Raw genomic sequence first — 21,618 nt, 5'->3', positions numbered from 1 at the left:
ACTTCTGCCATCTGCACCATCCAGCCTAGTAGGCCTTCAAGGCCTGTCCTGTTCAGCCAGGCACTGGTCTGACCAGGCTGAGCAGAGAAAAGCACTTCTCATAAGCTCTACCTAGCATCTTCTGGGGAGCTGTCTACTCATAGGTGGTGTTTAATAGGTGCTTTAAATAGAATAAGCAAATAAGATTTGGGGATCTAGTTTTGAATCATACCCATTTATGAGGTACTATATCTTTCTGTACCTGTTCTACATCTATAATTATAATTATAGAGCTAAGTTTTTTGGTTAGCTTTCTCTCTCTCTCTCTCTCTCTCTCTCTCTCATTCTCTCTTTCTTTTTCTTTCTTTTTTAGGCGAGGCCACCCTTGGTTGACCTCACAGATTGCAAGGACCTTGTCAGCTTACAATCCGCTATTTTTTAATTTTTTATGCCTTCAGCACCTGGTCTTCCTAGCTGGTCTCCTAACCAAGTACTAACCAGGCCCGACCCTGCTTAGCTTCCGAGATCAGACGGGATTGGGCTTGTTCAGGGTAGCATGGCCGTAGACTAGTGCTTATAAGAGTATCAACCTAGGGAAAGTTTAAGTACTGTAACCGAAGCCATCTTGATTCTGATTTCTTCCCTGATCTTCGCCCTAACCACTTGATATGGGGGTTGACTCACAGTTGTAAGGCAGGTCCAGTTAATGAAAGGAAGATAAGATTGTTAGTGAGCTCAGCATTCCAGGCTTCAAAGCCAGCACCATCTTTGTTGGAAATTACTGGTTATGATTAATAACTGGATCTAGGGTGTAAAGATTTACCCATGCTGGTAGAAGGTGACACAAACCCCGAGGAAAGGAGATAAAGCACCTTTAAGTGGACTGATTAAAGATTGTTGGGACATAATTGGCAAGTGGCACTCTGGAGCACAAAACACAGGCTGCTTTCCTTTTTCCACTTAGTACTTTTTACCCTCAAAGCACTTTATATACATTAGCTAATTAAATCTCCAGATAGTCATATTCATAATGCAACTCAAGAGATCTTGTATCTGTTTCTGGCAGCCTCATTCCTAGGTGTGAAGGCACTGTACAAAGTATCTGTGAGGGGCACAGCCCGACTGTCATTTGGCTTATCTTCAGCCTACATGTGGAGGGAAGATACCTTCCATCCGGGAAGGCAGACTCAGGCCACAGGTGACCTCTAATTGTACAAGGTGAAAGTGATTTTCCTTAAGCTTGTTCTGTTCCACTTTGTTAGAAAATCCACTCCACTCCTTAGAAAAGGCTCCTCCATGTCTTTTGAACGTTAATACTAAAGAATATCGTAAATGATATAAATGTCTCCATAATATAAATGGAATATTTTTTCCTTTGGGGTTTTCCTCAACTTATATAATATATTAGGTCACTCAAATTCAAGACACCCACTTCAATAATCCTTCCTTCCTCCCTCCCATCCATCCATCTACCCACCTATCTAAACCAAAATAGAAATGACATGACAGGGTCATTCAGACATATATCCAAAAGTTCATTCAAGCATTTATTGTCTCAATAACTTCTTAAGAACCTCTAAGACTAACCAGGCAACTGATAACATTCAAATTCTTGCTTTTTGGTTGTTTCTCTGGGGATTTTCATATTTGAGGAAAATTTAAGACAACTACTATGAGATTTGTTAATAAGATTTTTGAGAAGCATGGAAAAAAGATGAGTATTAAGATGAATCTTGAGGTTTTCTATGAATTTACTTATCATTCGTTTTCCTATTATCATGGTTTATAGAGAGTTTTACCAGGTTGTTGGGTATCTGCACTACATGGTTACCTGGCATTCTTTCTTTTGTATCTTTGTAAGGGCAAGAGAAGCCTACACCTGAATGCATCTACAGAGATATTTAGACAAACTCAATTAATGTCACAAAGCCATGGTAGGGTTTTGGACTAAAAGCCAAAATTTCTGGTTCTTAGTCCAGTACTCACAAAGCTCGGTAGGACAAACCCTCCCCAGAAAGTACTGTAAGCCATATACTTTCTGCTACATTAATCTGAGTGGCAAACAGATCTCTAAATAATAAAGACTATATCAACATGTGGAAATATCAATATATTTCAATGCTGAATGAAAGAGATGGTCAGAGAAGATTCGACATTTATGAAGTTCTAGGACAGGCAATTGAATTGATGGTGATAGAAATTAGATCAGTGCTTACTAGGAAAGAGGACTGACAGGGAGGGTGCACAAAGGAATCTTTGGGAGATGTTTTATATTAATAGTAGTGTAGGGTTCATGAATGTGTGTTTGTCAAAGCAGATCAAACTATATAGTTAAGATTTGTGCATTTTACTTTGTATAAATTATAGTTTAATAACAAAATATTCTTAGACACCAACAACACACAGACATCACTGGAGAGACCTCATTTCATAACATGGCTCAACCACTTAGTTGCGTGACATTGGGAGCAAATTCTTAACGTTTCTGGGCCTCGGGGTTTAAATCTGTAGAATGGGGAAAATATCACCTATCTTTCAGGGATGCTATGAGAATTAAAGATTATACATAGAAAGTAGCTAGTAGTATTTCTAATTTATTACATTCAGGTTTTCTGTTAAGGCTAGCCATTGTTGCTTTTGTCACTAAGTTGTAAGAAAAGTTATTCTTCTAATTTCTTGTAGTAACATTATGAATAAAAATGTGATATTTTAAGTGGGTTGTCTTATAGTTTTTCTTTCATATTTATATCCTGCATTCCAATTTTATCCTGCATTCCAATTCAACTTCTATTTTTGCATAATCACTTTGAATAATTGTAACCTGAGTACACAGAATTTTGTATTCTGCTTTGACCATTCTCATGAGCTTACGTCCCAGCAGGAAGAGACAGTCAAGAGTACAGGAGATATGAATAAGATCATTGCAGCTGTGGGGGAGCGCTAGGCAGAAGACTGAAGAGGGTGTGAGCTTGTTAAAGAGTGGGAGGGTTGGGTGGGGGTGGAGAAGGCCTTCCGAAAGAGGTAACATTCGATTAAAGATTTCTATGACAAGAAAAAGCAGTCACATGAAGACCCAGGGTAGGAGGGTCTCTTGAGGACACCACAGGTGCAAAGGCCTTACTTAGGAAGCAATACACTCTATCTGAGGAGCAGAGAGAAGGCTCTGAGTCTGGATAGAGTGACCGAGGGCGATCGAAGCCCAAAATAAGATAGGAGAGGTAAAAATGGTCAGTCAGATCACATCTGGGTAATCTCTATAATGGGGCTCAGGCCTTTCTGAGCAAAGCCATGCTGTCACAAGACTTCTTCTCTAGTCACTGATTGTCCCTTAGAGCATCTGCAGCTGGTCAGCCACAATTATAAAACTAGCTATCTCAGATCAAAAGTTTGATTTTCTGACACTAATGCAATTTTGAAAGTAAGTGTAGGACTTATTTCTAGCTATGTTTTAAAAGGATGGGCGAGTTATTTTTGTCTGTCATGCTCCAACTCTAATGACAAACTCCTTTTCCCCCTAAAAAATCTGCCACTGTTTGATGTGTTTGGGCCACCCAACCTAGAAACATCTGGCTATTCTTGAAGGGATTAGGTCTAGGCTACTGCAGTTGGGAGTCAAGACTATGTCCAGCTGGCCATGTAGGAAACAGGGCCAAAGGTCCTGAGGCCAGAGGTCAAAGCCTGTCCTGTTTCTCTGGCACCTCCTGGAGTGTGAGGTTGGAAGGCTGTCCTCTTCTGGCCAAATGATGAAACATTCAACCTCCTGAGGGCTACTGAGATGGTGTCCCACCCTTCACTTCCTCCTGCGTGAGCAGAATCCTGGCTGGAGTGAAACTGTAACCACGAATTCTCCTTGTTGGCCAGAAGCCTCTCTCTTCTCTACCAGATTTCAAAAGAATGAGACACAGCACTGAAACTTGCTTGGGTTTTAAAAGGTTTTTTTTTTTTTTAACCAAATTGTGTGTGTGTGTGCACGTGCTATGTAAAAGTTTACTCATCTACGAACCTGCTTTACTTCAAAATTTACAGTACTTTATCAGCTTACTTTGCAAAGTATGGAGTTTGGATTTTATTCTGAGCTACTGAAGGGCTTTAAGGACTGCAGGCGTACACTCTGCTAGTTGTTTTCAGACCTCACTGTAGGTGTTGTGTTAGAGGGGGGCTGTGTAGGAGAGGAGACTAGCTGAGACAGTGGCTACAGATGTGGTGAGAGATGGTGGCAGCCTGGACTAGTGGGGTAGTGGTGAGAATGGGAAGATAGAAGTGGATAAACTTGGGACCTATTTTGGAAGCAAAGCAGAAAGAGGACTTGCTGATGAAGTGAATGTGGGGGTGAGGGAAAGATGATTCACAGAGAACTCATAGGATTTAGGCTTGAATGAGAACCTTTTCATTGCTTTCAAAGGCACTATGAATTTACAATGCTACTAGCAAAGTATGACTGTAACATTTTATCATAACCCACCGGCATTAGATATTATCTCTTTTTCGAGGAAACCTCTCATTTTCATGATTATGAAACAGAGACTCTTTCTAAAGATTATTTTTGTAAAATTACCTACAATCACTTACATCATTTCACAGAACACACTGTCTTGTTTTGAATCTTGATTTGATGCCAAAGCTTCTTAGCTGAAGAAGTCTGGTAGACTCAGAGAAAGTAGCTCAGTGTCCACAGGTCCCAAACCTTCCTATTCATGCAAAAAGAAGGTATGGAAAAGGCAGCTCAGCTTCCTCCATGACCCTAGCTAGTGGACAGCTTCAGCTGTGCTTTAGGACAAGCAAGGAAAGGGTTAAGTAAAACTGTGTCTATTATGCCCGACTGACACGTCCTGCTTTTAATCTATGGCTTGTAGCAAAAGGAAGTCCGAGAGGTGGCCTTTCACATGACATCATAAAAGCCTGATTTATCACCAGCCACCAAACATCTAGAAAATCATAACATCCTTTCAGGAAAATGCAGTGGAAAATAATCAGGTTGACTTTGATGAAAGCTTTGGTGGGGACTCCCAAGTGTGACACTCTGCACAGTAACCCTTGGCAGGTGCTCTGTCTGCACTCAGAGCGGCCTTCACTGACAAAGCTGAGAGTCTGAGTTTCATGGCTGCCCACAACAGAGCATGGCTTTAATGTCCACAGATAAAACAAGAGTTTGGCTCACATTCTGCAAGTTTGGCTAAAATAACACTTCAGTGTATATGAAAATGTTTTGGAAATGACAGCTCTATCCAGATGTGAGAAATCCTTGATTTTAGAAATACGAAAACTATACTCTTGTTACATAGCCCACTGCCATATCAGCAATGCCAGGCTATGACACTTCTTATACTGCATCCATCAATCTGCTCTTCTTTGCTCTTTCCTAGGACTGTTTTTAGGATACTACTCTATAGATGGGACTCTTTCCTATGTAGTATTTTCAGAGCAGTATGTCGCTGTGGAATCATTCTTAATAAGTAAGGGGGCTAAGAGTTGACAGAGAAGAGGAAATGTCAGAGGAAATAAAGGGATGAATTCCTCATGTAGTTAAAGGAATTGTTCCTGGGAATGTCTGTATCTTTACGTTGTTTCTCTTGCTCAGTAATTTGATAAAACCACCCAGCAGGAACCTTGTCCTCTTTGGTGTGCATGATGTGCTCTGCAAATAAACACAGGAAATAAGGACAAAGGCAGACTAGAGTTTTGGGTGGTTCTAGAATTCTGACCATATCAATCCTACAAAAGCCTGTCAGCAGAGCAAGTAGACCTATCTTTACGAAGTCACGCCAACTCCGAAGGTGCTGGGATCCTTGAGTTTTGGGGAAGAGACTGACAAAGGGCTTGTCTGGTTTGGGAAGCTGGCAAAAATGAAGACTTGGGACTCAGTTCAAAGTTAATGTCACTTTGTTTTACTGCTATATCTCAAGTGTGTTGTACAAAGACTATTCAGAGGCTCAAAGATTCGTGAGTAGACACGGCCCCATGAAGGTTTCTGGAAGGCTGGTGCTCAGTGTGGCCAATGAGGAGAGAAGAGCCTCCACGTTGGAAGAGCTCAGAGCCTGGGCCCTGACACCATCAACACAGGAGAGAGACCTCTTACTGCCACCTAAAGCAGCCCTAACAACACCATTGTTACATCCTTCCAGGTTTGACTTCTTAACTGAAAAGGTCTGCCCATGCCTGATCTTCCCAGGATTCTTTCTGTACAGGGAACAGAAATGACATGGAAGAGAGCAAAGGACAGAAATGAGACTCAGCTTTGGCCCTGCCACAAGTTCTATAACTTGAGCTTTCCTCGTCTGTAAATGAGGGAATGGTTGGATGAGACAAGTTTTAAGGTCCCTTTTCTAAGCTGCTGTTTGCCACTCCACTAGGACTGCTAGTGGTCAAGCAAGTGCTGTGTGCTTTGCATCAGTGCCCTATGAACCCCACACTGCTGCATCTTCTTGAAGAATGACTACTCATCATTCATAGTAGCTGTGGCAGTAGAAGTAGCAACGGTTAAGTTCTGCTCCAGCTGGGCCCCAGTCTGGCTTAGCCTCAACACTGAACTTTGAGTTTTGCTCATGAGTAAAGCTGGGTGGTTGGGGAACTGAGTGACTTGGCAGAAGGTAGTGGGAGGTCTCTCCTGGCCCTGACCCCACTGCATCTCTGCCCAATGAGACTGGGCACATGCTTCCTGGATGGCTCCATGGAGAGAGCACTAATCAAGAGGCGAGTCACCTGAGGGCGGGAGCCTGATTTGGGTAGTGATGTGCTGCACAAAGCACTGAGGAAACCAATACTTTAAACTTCCCCATGAAATCATCCCTGGACATTCAGGTAGCTATTACATACAACCAGTCAGACTGAGTGCTTCAGTTATCTTATGTTTATAAAGCGGATATTGTGGTACCTTATTTTTCTGGCTACACATGTCACTGAGGCACCTGCATGATAAATAAATAATGGTGACAGTGAGGAAACAAATTTTCCATTGATGCAATCAAATGGCCCGACCTACTGGAGACTGTTGCTGGGTCAGTAAGCCTCTCTTCAGGGAGCTATTAAGTGAGGCTTACTCTGCAGTGGGCCAGCGAGCCACCTCCACTCCTTACCCCTGGCCATTCATTCAGGACTTGAATGCATCAGGGTTCCTGGCTGTCATTCACTCGAGGTCAATAAAACTTCTGGGCCTAATGACTAGTTTAGGGGTGGGGATCCTAAACTAGGGACTCCTTAGAGCCAGCAATAACACCTTTTTATTGGGCCCCTTCTTTGTGTTATTTGCTGAAGACTTTACATAGTTCATACTATTTAACCTTCTAACAATCCTACATGGTACCTGAGGAAAGTGAAGACCCAGGAAGTTAAGTAATTAGTCCAGTGACACTCCATGGCAGAGGCTGAATGCAAACCCACATTTGTCTGACTCTAAAGACTAGGTAATTAGCCCATTTATCTAGACTTCCTTCCCTCAGGGTCTTCTCTTTAGTAAGTGGGCTGACCGGAGAGGAGAATAACAATATGCCAAGCCATGCATTCCCGTCAAGTAGATGCTCTTGATGAGAATAAAGTTGTACCCTGGAAAAGAATCTGTTATAGACATAACAGAAGAGTATACTTTTACTCTATAGAGGTTCAGAAACACTGAAACTATTGGTTAGATTACTTGTGTAGATTATAGATTAGAACAGATATAGGAGTGGAAACCTAAGAGTCAGAAGAAAGGGGGACATGTCAAGAGATACCAACCTGAAATGAGCACGTAGCTCTATCAAAGCAGTGCACTGTGACAAAGGTTTGGTGCAACCTTGGATTTAGAGCAAAAATGAATTCATTGTTTTTCTACAGTTGGAGGTGAAAGGTTTTATAAAGGGAACCTTGGCTGGATATAAAGTATCTTGTTTTGGTTAATATGATTAATGCAGTTTCCTCAAAAACGACTATCAATTCCTTAAGTAGTACATCAGGAACGGTCACCCTAAAGGCCTTTATATTTATGAGTAGCTAAAACATGGACCAGTGGCTGTTGGCCATAGAAAGATTCTTTCTCCTCCATGCCCCCACCACTACTAGGTCATGAGACTCCAAGTGGACTTCCTCTGGCAGAACCAGGATTTGGGGTGAGTTCTTCTAGGAACCACTGCTTTCTAGAACTGCAAGGAATACTAAGAGACTCCTGACATGGGAATTCTGTGAATTTGGGAAACTTCCAAAGGACCTTTGCTCAGTATCTGACCCCTTCAGAATACCCTTTTCTATGAAAACATTTCAACTCAGAGACTTCAAAAGAGTTGTCTGGTCTTATTTATGCCACTGCCATGACCACTACTAACAGAAAATAGAAGGACGCTATTCCTCAGGGGGCAGAGCTTTTCAGTTCCAGGGCCTCGATAGAGAAGGGGACCACTACTGGACCTGGGTATGAGGAGTGCAAATCCGGAGAACACAGGATAGCTAAAAACTTTATCAAATCGACTTAGCTCTTGAGTTTAATAGTGAGAGTTCAGAAAGAGATGGATGCCTCTAATTGTCACAATACTAATGATAGTAATAGTCCTCATAAAACAACAGCCATACAGCACTTTAGTATTTAAAAAGGACCTTCAACCTATTTCACCATGTAATCCTGGCATCATTCAGTCATTCATGCATTCAATAGCAATAATCACCTGGTCTTCAAGAAGTTCAAGGTCCGATGGTGGAGAATTACAACAAAGGGCAATATCTGATGCATGCCACAGTGCAGGGTAAGTGACAGAGAGTAGGTGAACAGAGAAGGAGGTCAAAATGAGTGTAGGGAGTAGGGAGAGGGTTGAGACTTGAAAGGGGATGTGAGAAGGGGAGAATGAGCTTTGTGGTGGGCCTTAAAAGTGCCCTGTGCTAACCATGTCACTGAGGTGCTTGCATAAATAAATGATGAGAGGACTCGTCTAACACTTCCCCTTGGGAAAAGTTCTAGGACTAAGCTACCTTCCACAGTGAGACAGAGGAGGGGACCACAGGCCAGCAAGGGCCGAAAGACTCGGAAATCTTTCCCAGAGTAGATGCTTCCTGACTTGGGTTGTGAAAAATGACTAGGAGGTAGAAAGGCAAAGAGCAAGGGCAAAGATAGTCTACGTGTAGGAACAAGAGTTAAAGGGCACAAAGGTATTAGAAAATCTCCCAGGAACTGCAGTTTGGTATGGTGGGGGTGGGGTGGAATAGAATTCTCCCCTCATGCTGGGTGCAGACCCCCAGGTGCCCAGCAGTCAGCACAAGTTTAGCACGAAATCTGGAGTCAACCTAAGATGAATCCCAGTTCCATCATTTACCAGCTGGCCTTTGGTTTCCTAATGTACAAACCTGTTAAATTTTATCTACCAATGATAAGTGTTCAGAACAGTGTCTGAGGTTGAGCGGGTGCTCAATAAATGGCAGCCAATGTCAACATAAATGTTATGTCTCGATCAGGACCTGGACAATCAAGCAAGGTCTCTTAAATGAGCATTCAAGGCTTCTGTGCTAGTTCTCCAACTTTACTGCTCAATATTTCCCTACAGAAACCACTAATTGTAGCAACTGGCAGCCCTATTTTATCATACCGTTAGTTCCCACAGCCTAGAATATTCTTGTTCCTCCTCTTCATTTATTTAAACCGTACCCCTTAAAAACACGAGGGATCTGTGGTCACAGAAACTTAGGCTGAAATTCTAGATTCACTATTTGCTAGATGAGTCTCCATTTCCTCATTTGTATCACAACCTGGAGTTGTGATAAGAATATGATGTGAGTACTTGTCACTAAGACCCTCCACACATGCTCACTGTCCTCCCCATCTCATGTCCCTCTTCAAGTCTCACTCAACCCTCTCCCTATGCCCTGAACTCATTCCAACCTTCTTCTCTGTTATACCTAATCTACCTTTGTATCCCCACAGCTGTGTTCCAGGACTGCCAACGCAGTCAACGAGGCAAACGTGCAGCTCATGAACCACCTATGGGGCTGCTGACAGTAAACAAACTGGTAAGGAAGTAACCAGGTTGTTATAAAGGCCATGATGAAAATAAAATTGAGTAATGGGGGTCAGAAATGCTGATGAGGTAATGTTTAAGCAGGGTCATAATTGACAAGGAGGAGCCAGCTATGAGAGACTCAGGAAAAGCATTCTAGGTCGGGGAGCAGCTTGGGCTGGGGCCTTTTGGTGGCAGGGAGCTGGCTGGTCAGAAACACCCAAATTTCAGAGTACCACCTAAGGTTGGGGTGATGGAAGCTGTTACAGGTGGTAGTGAATTTAAGATGTCTTGATTTATAGCTTCGCCAAGAAAGATCCCTGGATACGTTTCTTCCTCTGGATACTCAACAGATCCTCTGCCTGCAGGTGTCCTTGGGGGTTCCCTTGGGGACCCTGTTGGCCATCCAGGGGCTAGTGATTGGATTGGGCTCATTTTAGGACATCCTGTGAAAGGGATGGAGGCCAGAGCAGCACAGACACTTGCTGTTAGGAGTTCCAAAGGCCACAGGCCTAGGGGAAACCCTGGGGTTCATGAGTCCTCTTCTGTTCCCTAAGCACACACCGGGAAGTTCCTGGAGGAGGAAAGAGGGGGCTCATATATTAAGTTCATCAGGGATAACCTAAATCACTGTCACCATTTTAGCAAAGATAAATGGAGGGAAATATGCTCTGCCAATTGATGTCACACAGAAAGTGCTGTAGGGAGGCACTGCCTGGGTCATGGAACAAAGGAGGTCTTTCAGGAGAAAGGATTTACCTCCTTCCTGTCAGAGTAGGTAAATACCTTAACTGACGGTAAGGGCACCTCACAGCCCAGTGAGTGCCCACCTGATCCCCCGCCTGTGGCAGAACTTGAAGGGCCACTTTTATCTTTATCAGATGACTCAACATTTCTTGCACTATACCATTCTGACTGGTACACTGAGAAAGGGCACAGTATGCAAGAAGGAACAGAGAGCAGAGGTGGAAAAGACCCCTGGCCATCCCAGCGATGAGCACAGTCCTGACGACTTGGAATATGGTGCTTCAGCAGCCCACCATTCACAGCTCATCGATCTTCAACAGTTTTTCTCTCTCCCATCCTTTGCCTCCTTTCCTCTTGAAGGATTCATTTATTTTAAAGTAAAGGCTTTTAAATATTGGTCGACCTTCTGATTAATATTTTGCTTATGTCTTAGAGACTCCTTGCATCTCTGGCTTGCCTTCATGAAATGGGAGAAAGAAATGCCGTTAACATCTCAGCACACCTTCTTTTCACAAAACGGTGTGAAACACATTGGAAATTTCCTCAGAACCCAGAAGAAAGCCCTGATTCATCCACCTCTTCGGGATCTCTGCTGTCCTTTCTTATGGTTTCCTATGCCCTGGCATTTCGGCACCCTGCATTGCTCTTTCCTTTTGGCCTTGTGCTCTGTTTGGAAGTTATGCTCTTCAGATATTGTGGACAGTAGCAAGCTTCATTTCTGTTGAAATCTGGCTAGTTTCAGCCTTTAAATCTAGCCCAAAGTCATCAATTCTGATAATTGTTATTCTGATCTGTCTGAAATTTTCAGTTTTGGGGAGGAGAAAATGAATTCTTCCTTTTATATCTTCAAAATACTCCCCTCTCTTAAGGTTAAGGACAATCTGGCTTTGTCCTCTAGACTGGAGAACTGGGTTTCGTGGTGAGGGTAATCGCGAGTTATAAATGAAGTGTGTTTATTCATCCTTATAAATAGAAACAAAGTTGATATTTTGACTTTATAAACCCTACCTTCATGATCTGTTTGTAGCATCTATATGAAAGACGTAAGGAGTCAGCTGTGCTGGTCCCCTTGGGAGGTGGAAAAGCAGGGGACCAGCAAGGTCTGTCCCTCAGAGCCCAACAGGAAGTCAGTGGGACTCAGTGGTGCTCAGGGTGGGAGGTAGGTCTCCTATCCTAAGGCACACTGGGAACAGCTGGCTACACGCAACCCCTTACCTTTAATCTTCACAGAGACTCCTTCCTCACTCTAAGCTTTTCCTTATTTTTCTCCTGTTTCAAAATAGCTGCTTATGGGGACTCTTTAGGTGCTCTTAAATGCCCTCCCCTCAAACCTTGACAGAGTGAACACAGCTACACCCTAGGGTGTCTGCTCAGGAGACAGGCGTCAGGCAGGTCGATTCGGTACTTCCTTTTTTTAAAAAATAAAATTATCAGGGTGACATTGGTTAATAAAATTATGTAAGTTTCAAGTGTGCAATTTAATAATATATCATCTATATACTGAATTGTGTGTTCACCACCCAAAGTCAAATCTCTTTCCGTTACCATATATTTTCTACCTTCGCCCAGCTCCCTTTCCTTCTGGTAACCACTATACTGTCGTCTGTGTCTATGAGGTACCTCTTTTCATTTTCTTATCTGGTTGCTTTTCTCCACCTCTGACTCCTCAGAGAAATCAGCGATTTTCAACAAATTTGGTGGGAACCTTAGTCAGGCTGAATGAATCAGAAACTCTGAGTGGGGGTGTCCTGAAATTGTTTCCTTAGACCACACTCATTTTGAGGGCAAAGAAATGTCTTACTCAGCTTGGTGTCCCTGGAACCCAGCCCATTTCTGGGTACACGATAGGCATGATAAAGAAAAATCGTCTCTCACCTTAAAATGAAGCTCCCTCTGTCCATGGTTTATCTGGACACTTCCATCTCCAACCTACTCCCTCTTGAGGTTCACTCGCTTGAATTACTCTCATCTCCAATGGGCTCCTAATTCTTTATCTTTCCCTTGGGCTCCCCTTGGCATAAACGGGGCAAGTGGAGTCTGTAAAGGTCCTATTAAAACACTGAGAAAGAGCAAAGGAGAACACCCTGAAGATGGGCACTCCCTGAAGATCACACTCTGATTCTGCCTCAGCTGACTTGCTCCCAGGGCCAATAGCCCCCATCCGGCACCACGCTGTCCCAAGACACCTATCCTCCCAGCCCCAGGGCCAGCCTAGAGGGCATTCGCCTTGGGTCTTGATTCCGTATCTCCTGCCTATTTGGCCAGCAACTAGAAGCAACTCCCCAGACACTCGTCCCTTTGTGCAAACTGGACCTGACAGGTCTACCCCCACAGCACTGATACTCAGCCTACAGCCCTGAGTGTGAGGATACACTGTCCTTCCCTTAGGGATCAATTCCAGGAAGACCCTCATCTGCCAGGTAAGATGCAATCCCATTTTTAGGGAACACATGAGCTATGGTACGCACGTGGACACCGGACTGCTATCCCGTCTCAGCTACCTGTTACTACGGCTGTGACCAAGGGCCTGTCGGCTGAACTGGCAAATTACCATGCAGATGCCCCTCATTGGGCACCGAACTCTTCTCCCAGCACAGCCCCCCAAGCCTTCCTGCCTTCTCCTCTCTGTTTCCACAAACATGCCCCACAGAGCAGCTAAACTGAACTCTTGAATAAGCTTAAGGCTTTGCCTCTGACTGTCGTTTGCTCCTTCTTTAATCACCGTTTTGCATTTTTCTCTTCCCAGGTTTCCTGGTTGAAATTCTATCCATTTTAAAAGATCATCTAAAATTCAGACTTGGGTTCAGTGTCCTGACCCACAGGCTGATACTTTAATTCCAGCCACCATCCAGGGAAGGAGACTCCGAGGTCCCTATTTTACAATAAACTCAGTGGAGCCGAGAGATTTGCTGATGACCACAGAGCTGGTGAGTGCCTAGCCAAGGCCTGAACCCATGGCACTCAGTGGGTTCATGGTAACCACTGCTGCCTCAGTGCCACCATCTGGGTGAAAGTTTCTCAGGACCCTGCAGCTACACGTGGACATGGCCCCTTCACAGCTCTGCACCCGTTGACACCTCTCTGATTTGCACTACCACTCTTACTATATTACCACTTCTGTATACTCATTATGTGCTTTGCATCTGTTATACCATATAATTCTTCAGTAATCTTAGGCACTAGATCATCTCAATTTTGCAGATAAGGAAACTGAGACTTAGTGAGTAAGTTGCCTAGAGTTACAAAGTTGGTGAGTGTGAGCGAGGAGGATGAGCTTCAAACTCTGGCCCGCTTCAGTCTTAAACCCTTGTCCTTAATTTAACTATTTATTGTATTTCCTTTCTCAAATTGAATGAAGGCTCCAAGTTGGCGGAAACTGTATCTTGTCCATTTGCAGTGACCTGTGTTGTGCGTAGGATGGCTTCTTATACATAGCAGCTTTAAAAAAATCACCTACAGAAGCAGTCTTGACCATAAAGAGCACTTTTCAATCACTCTGCAAACAACTGCCTTCTCCTGGAGCCCCACTCCACTCTCTCCTCTTGGTGCTGGGCTCTCTGACCTCTCTTCTTGCTGGTCTCTGTGGGCAGTCTCTCCATCCTGAAGCTCTTCCTTCTCCTGGTTTCCCTACTTTCTTTGCTCCTGCCTCACTCACCACCTCTCTGTCCATTGCTGGTCCCTCTCCTCTTCCCACCTCTAAGTTCAAGATTCTGTCCTTGGTCTATTTTCTCTGCTTTCTGTGGGCTCTCTCTTGGAGGGCCCATTTCCACCCATGATTTTGATTCCTGCCTCTGAGGACACCACTGTCTACATTTTCAGCCATCACTTTTCTCCCAGGTTTCAGGTCTGCATTTTCCTAGCTTGCTGGACAGCTGCAGTCCAGTGCCCACAGGTACCTCAAAGTCACCATACTTATCGAGAGCCTTCCCTTAAGAAGTCTCCATGGACAACGCTGTTTTTCTTTATCACATTATCCTCTTTTGCCCCTTCTAGCCCTTTTCACAGTCTATAATTACTCTGTCAATTAGTTTATTGCTCTACTGTCTGCCTCCCTAAAATGCGAGCTCCATGAGGGCCAGAGCCACCTGTCTTATTTACCTCTGTCTTCAGGATCTATCTCACTTGCCTGGAACACAGTAGGCACTCAAAAAGTATTTGTTGAATGGATAAAGGAATGCTTAAAACTGAAGTCAATACATCTCCCCCACCAAATAAATACACTTGTTTCCTTTCCTATTGCATCGTTACCATTATCTCCCCACCCATACCTTATCTTAAAATCATGGTCAACTTTAGCTCCTTCTATGTTTTGCCCACATCATTACCCAAATCTTTTCCAGAACCTTTTGCACTCAGGTTTTCTCTTCTCAGCCTTCAGCTCACATGTCCTTGGTTGATGATAGTACCCTCTTTCTTCACAAACCAGCCCCTCCCCGTTCCCGGGTACCTTCTCTCTTGGGAAGCTGCTCATTTCTCCTGGAGCTCTTTGTGACATCCCCTAGTCAGAAGTCTCTATTATTTGCCAAAAATATCCAAACTCTCACTCGGACTTCCAACATCTTTGACAATTTGATTCCACCCAGGTTTATTTCCCGTACCTTTACAACCATACCCTGCATTCAGGACAGGCTGGATCAACCAAGAAGTATGTATGTGCTGAGGACTCCCCTGCCCCTTCCCATGTCTAGAAACTCGATGAAGAAGTATTACTCAAATGCCTGCCATATTCCAGATACTGCGTGCTGGACATACACAGCTAAATGTCATGGGGAGGGAGCGAGAGGTTAATTTACAAACCAAGTCAGAGAGAGCCTGTCAGTCTGTATCTCAAACAAGCTACCTTGCCGGCTCCTTTAGGTGTGGGAGGTTAGGCATACTCCAGTAGGAAACGGCTGAACAGCTTTGTGTTAAGATGATGAGACCTAGTTGGGGAGCTGGGCAAGAGCAAGGGGGGAGAGTAGCTCTATCCCTCTTCCAAGGAGACAAGTGCTCTACAGCAAATAACAAGCAGAGATTTTGAAGAATGGAACTGTCCAATATGTGATTTCAAATTGCTTTATTCACTAAGATATAACCTCTTTACCAAACCCTTAAAATTATAGAAGATCTTACTTGTCATGTGATATGGGAAATGGAAGATGCAGGAGATCCAGAGCAAGAAAGGAGAGTTCAGAAGAAGCTGGAAATTCCCTGAAGCTAGGTAATTCACAGGGATATTGGGAGACACTGGTACATGGAGACAGGAATTCAAGCAGTTTAAAAGATTTTAAAACATAGGGTGTCCCCGATAGGTTGAAGAGTCTCCAGAAGGGAAGCATCTATGTGGTTGCGACTTTGGTTTACAGAAACAAACTACAGTATCTCCAGCTGCACAGAGTGGCAAGGGAGACAGGCACATAAGCCAATCATTGCAATCCAGTGTGATGAGAACACTGACAGGGGTGGTTGGTGGGGACAATTGAGGATAAAAGGGAGGAGAGGTGGGCACCTACTGTTTCATGGGACAGACAGGGCTCTGCAGAGGAGATGGTATCTGGGCTGAGTCCTGAACAATCCTGGAAACCTTCTCTGGCCAGAGAGGGAAGCACCAGCCATTCTTTCTTCTTGGAACACCCTTCTCTCCACCTAGACCTACCAACATGGTACTCATCCCTCAAGAACCAGCTTAGAGGCCACCTCCTCCCAGAGCGTGCTGACCCTAAGTGATCTGGTCTTCCTTTGATCCTGGGCAGCTCTGTGTTCCTCTCATTGACACAGCTCTGTTCCCTGCATCCTTGATGCATAAGTGTTCTGCCCTTATAGCATCTTCCCAACAGTACAGGAACTGTCTTATTCATTATCCACCCCATTCACAGCTTAGTATGTATTTTGTCTACCGTGAGTGCTGAGGTATCGTCATTGAAAGAGTGACCGAATTCCTTGTTTCAAGCTCTTTTTTTTTGATTTGATGAGAATAGCCTGGTGTTCTGTAATATGGGCAACAGTTTATTGTATTTTCTCTTTTCAAGGTTTTCCCACTATTATTCTTTAGACGTGACAATATAAGCAGTGTGGTTATTCTGTGTGCAAGTGCATCACGGGAAGTTATTTTGGATGGGAGCTCATATATCTCTAACATATCTGCACATTTTAGGATCACCTTGATCCAAAAAAAAAAAAAAAAAAAACCCTTCTCGCAATGTCATGCTTTCTGAGTTGCTTACTTACTTAACGCTGCCTGTGGAGTTGAATTCAGTAATACAGAAGGTTCCGAGGGTTATGTTTATATCACCAGTGAGGGCTGCTCCATAGCCATGCCTTAATTTCACAACTGGCAACACAATGAATTTATGGGAGAAAAATATAGAACAAGAGTCTGTTTTGCTAAACCCATGAACATGTTAAGAATATACAACAAAATTTTCCTCTACTTAAGGAAAAGTATTGTTCTTGCCTCCTCAATAAAAATACAAAGCTGTTTGGCATAATTTTCAGATCTGTTAGTTTTGTAATACATTCATAGGTAGTCTAGCTAATAACCCAGTTCCAAGTAATGAAACACTGTAACTATTAAGAATTTTAAATGAAATCAGTTTTGCAAAGTAGCTGCTTATTATTGATCTAAGTGTAAACATATTGTGATGATCATTGGCCGGCTGCCTCCCTGTTTAATTTTTTTCCTGGTTATTGCAGACCTTCCTGATAAAGGATCTAAAACCTGACTAGTCTTCTCCTCAAAGCTCTTCTTTGAATTTATTACTCTAAATTTCTAGATATATATATAATGGCTGTAAAGGCAAAAATCTATAGAATTAGAAATAAAAAGAACATGAGCTTACATTTACAGCAACCTTTTAAAGTACACAAAGATGATTACAATTCTCATTTTTTAAAAAAAGTGTTAACTTATAATATTGTCTCAAAATACTATTCATGTGAAGTTTTAGATTATGCTAAAAATCACTTGCCACAGACTGGGTTTTAGTGGGGCAGGTGGTGTGCATTAACCCTTTCTAGCCATTGGGGGTCTTGTTTTAGAATAATATTGTGATGCACTCTTAGGAAATAAACCTGTGTACTAGGAAGAAATGAGACTGTTGCTCTGCGGGGTTTTATATAGTCTTGCTATGACTCACCTCCACCCCATGGCTCAAGTATGAGGTATTCACTCTTCTTAACAGATGGGAAAACTCAGCCTCAGAGGTCAATTGGAGAGGTCATAATATCTGATAATTTCCCAATCTCTAAATTTAACACATACTTATGTCAGCAACGTTAAAGATGTTTGTAAAATTGTGCACCTAGCCTTTTTCAGAACACATTTAATAATACATTTCAATTTTCCTAATAATACATACATTAAACTAAGATTCTTAGAAGAACTGAAATCCTCTATTATTGTACCTTATAATATGAAAGCATATTACACAAGGTACGAATGCAATAGATCCAAATGTTCTTGCCCCAATTGCTACATCTTCTGCATGTGCAGGCCAAAGGGCACTTTTTCTTTTTGCTACATTCCAACTCATTCTCAAACAAAAAGCCAGTTACCACAGGTTATTCTTCTCAAACCATTTCTTCTTTATTTTTGAAGAAAAGTTCATTGCATCCTTCTCTAATAAAGACATTTTTTACTGTGCTTCAAAGATATCCCTTAGATATTATGGTCCTAATGGCTCTTTGCCAAAATAGTTCTAATATGTCTTTCATAGTTTTCCAAATTCATCGTTTAGGGAGCCCTAACAAGAATAGAATGGAACTTTCCAGCATATCTCCTGGCCAGTAAATCTGTTCTTCACCTTCTGAAAAAGGTCAAAAGTAACTACCTAGCTGTCTGACCTTGAACAAGTAACAACTTCTTGGGCTTCAGTTTCTTCAGCTGTAAAGTGGCAGAGTTGGATTTAATAGCTGAGGCATCTCTACCAATTTTGATATCATTTTAATTGCCAAGTAGAATAAAGTACAAGTACAGAGGGGGATATCCCTCTCAACTCATCATTGTCTACTGAATAAATGTTTTAAAAAAATTATGACAGTCTTCTTATATTGAAAAAAAGTGAACACATAAATGAAACAGAAAAATATCCAGTGATCCTGTCATGCCCCTTTGGGGAGGCAAGACAAGCTCCACTGTCTGTGACAGAACCAGATCAACAATAAAGACAGATGAGTAGCTTTCCTGGACCTTTCATGGGATAAAAACTAGGCTTGGCATTTGATAGGTACATGTTCCTCTTTGAGCACCTTATCTAAATAATTATGGCCATGCTGGGTTTCACCACCATTAACAGTGTGCACACTCCCCTCAGATCTAATCAGGCAGGAAGCCACTTTGGGGCTGGTGGCTTTGTGCCTGCTGTGGCACGTAGATAGTAACCCACACTCATCCCATGGCTTATTCTCATCATGTCTTAGCTCACACCTGTCATACAGGTTAGAAACACTTAAAGATAAGTTCAAAAAGTCAGACTGATCTAAGAGAACACGCTGGACTGAATCGCTAAGGCCCAGTGCAGTTTTCTCAAGTTATATCCTACACGCATGTTCTTTGATCTACATTTCTGGTCTTTCCACGAAAGGGACAGAGAGGGAAGAAAATGGTCTCTTGGAACCCCCTTCTAAGATGCTCTGTGAGCCTCAATTTCTGTGTCCTGTGTAATCAAGGCTCTAGCTACTCTGTGTGGACAACCTCCTTCAAGTAAAAAAGCAGTCGTGGAAGTCTATATTAGGGCTAAGAACACACTGGAATTTTTGCCCAGGGGATGTGAGGCCCGGATTTAGCTGAGGCCAGATTTGTTACCCCTCCCAAATCTCTAACCTTGGAGAAAATGGATGCAGGACTTTAGTGTGTGTGTGTGTGGTTTTTTTTTTTTTTTTGGCCAGTTCAGACATTGTTTACAGTACAATGGTTAGAGATTTATATAACTTATTAAGTGATCCCCTGGATTACTATAGTGCCATCTGACACTATACATAGCCATTATAATAATATTTTGACCATATTCACTATGCTGTACTCCACATCCCCATGATTGTTTTATAACTACTAATTTGTACTTTATCTTTTCACCTTTTTCACCTGTCTCTCCAATCACCCTCTTCTCTAGCAATCACTGGTTTGTTCTCTATATCTGTGAGTCTTTCTGTTTTATTTGTTCATTTATTTTGTTTTTTGATTCCACATATAAGTGAAATCATATGGTATTTGTCTTTCTCTGTCTCTTATTTCACTCATCATAATACCCTCTAGGTCCATCCATGTTGTTGCAAATAGTAAGATTTCATTTTTTTTTTTATAGCTGAGTAATATTCCTTTGTATATATGTACCAATGGTGTTTTTTACAGAAATAGAAATCCATCCTAAAATTCATGTGGAATCTCAAGGGACTAGGAATAGGCAGAAGAATTTGAAAAAGAAGAACAAAGTTGGTAGTCTCATACTTCCTGATTTCAAAACTTATTACTAAGCTATGGTAATCAAAGAAGTGCGGTATTGGCATAAAAACTGAAGAATAGACTGATGGAATAGAACAGAGATCCCAGAAATAAACCCGCACATATATGGCTAAATGATTTTGACAAGAGTACCAAGACTATTCAATGGGAAAAAGACAGTCTTTTGAAAAAATGTATGTTGGGAAAGCTGGATATCCAAATGCAAATGAATGATGTTGGACCTTTACCTTATATCGTATACATAAATCAACTAAAAATAGATCAGACCTGGAGGGTGGAGTCAAGATGGCGGAGTAGGTAAACTCACAGCTCACCTCCTCTCACAATCACGTCAAAATTACAACTAAATTATAGAACAATCATCACTGAGAACCATCTGAAGAGTAGCTTAACAGAATTCCTATAACTGAAGCTATAAAGAAGCCATATCAAGATTGGCAGTGACATAGACTGGGCAGGTCTATACCCACAATGTGATGATTCAGAAACAGGAGGAATATCTCAGCTGCAGAGGTCCCCCCTGGGAAGTGAAGGGTCTCAGCCTCAAACCAAACTTGCCATCTCAGGGCACCAGTGCCAGGAAGAAAAGTCCCCATAACATCTGGCTGTGAAGAGCAGTGGAGATTGCATCCCAGAAAGACAAAGGACTATGGGAGACTGAGAATGCTGCTCTTAAAGATCCTGTGAACAAACTCATTGGTGCTAAGCTCCAGCACAGGGCAACAGCTCAAAAAGTGCCAAGGATATATGAGGCAGAGCTAAATTTATTAACTTCAGGGTGAGGATTGGCAGGGCAAAGATCAGGGCAACAAGACTGGTAAGATATGAAAATACAACTGAAAAGTTTTAACGAGAAAATATCCCTATTATAATACGCATGTAGAAAATAAGTAATTTGATCAAGGTTGGAACACAGAACTGCTTAAAGCTAAAATCTATCCTCTTTCTACTAAACCCAAATATGAGCAAATGCTCTGCTTGGCTGTCTGTGGAAAAGAGGACTATCAATGAAGCTATTAGGTAATTTTTTTTTTTAGAACTTTATACAAATAGGAATGAGCATCATAAAATTACTGCCAGTAATATTTCTCTAAATCAGATTTATTTAATATTAATTTCTCTTACCATTGCTATTAAAATTGAAATTTCAGCCTGTATACCTTATCCTGAAAGACAAATGTAGGCTAATCTATGAGAAAAAAAAAAGAAAATTAAAACTGATCACTTTTCATTGTAAGCTATCTAAAACCACAAAGATACATTTTGAGTAAGTGGAGGAAAGTGCTGGCAGGCGCCATTGTTCCTTTGTGGTACAGGTGCGTGCCAAATCTGTGCTCTCTGTTAAGCTGGCTAATACCATTTACCCTGCTCTGGTATTTCCCTGAGACCCTGACCAACCCAACTCTCTCCCCAGCTGAGCGTCTTTCAGAGCATCTTCCACAAAAGTGGTCTGCCTCAGCTCACGCTGCAGACTTTCTCTAAAATCCACAAGCCCCACATGAC

General features: G+C 42.4%; 1 protein-coding gene and 1 pseudogene across 2 annotated transcripts in view; both read right to left on the bottom strand.

The window, feature by feature from the left end:
• Nucleotides 1–21,618, bottom strand: part of GMDS (GDP-mannose 4,6-dehydratase) — a 603,038-nt gene that overhangs the window by 6,922 nt on the left and 574,498 nt on the right. The gene's annotated exons all lie outside the window — the stretch shown is intronic.
• Nucleotides 429–547, bottom strand: LOC120607767 (uncharacterized; annotated as a pseudogene).

Source organism: Pteropus medius, unplaced genomic scaffold (genome assembly GCF_902729225.1).
Source record: "Pteropus medius unplaced genomic scaffold, Ma_sr-lr_union100, whole genome shotgun sequence".
In the NCBI taxonomy this organism is placed as follows: domain Eukaryota; kingdom Metazoa; phylum Chordata; class Mammalia; order Chiroptera; family Pteropodidae; genus Pteropus; species Pteropus medius.
This window is presented reverse-complemented; position numbering and strand designations above follow the sequence as displayed.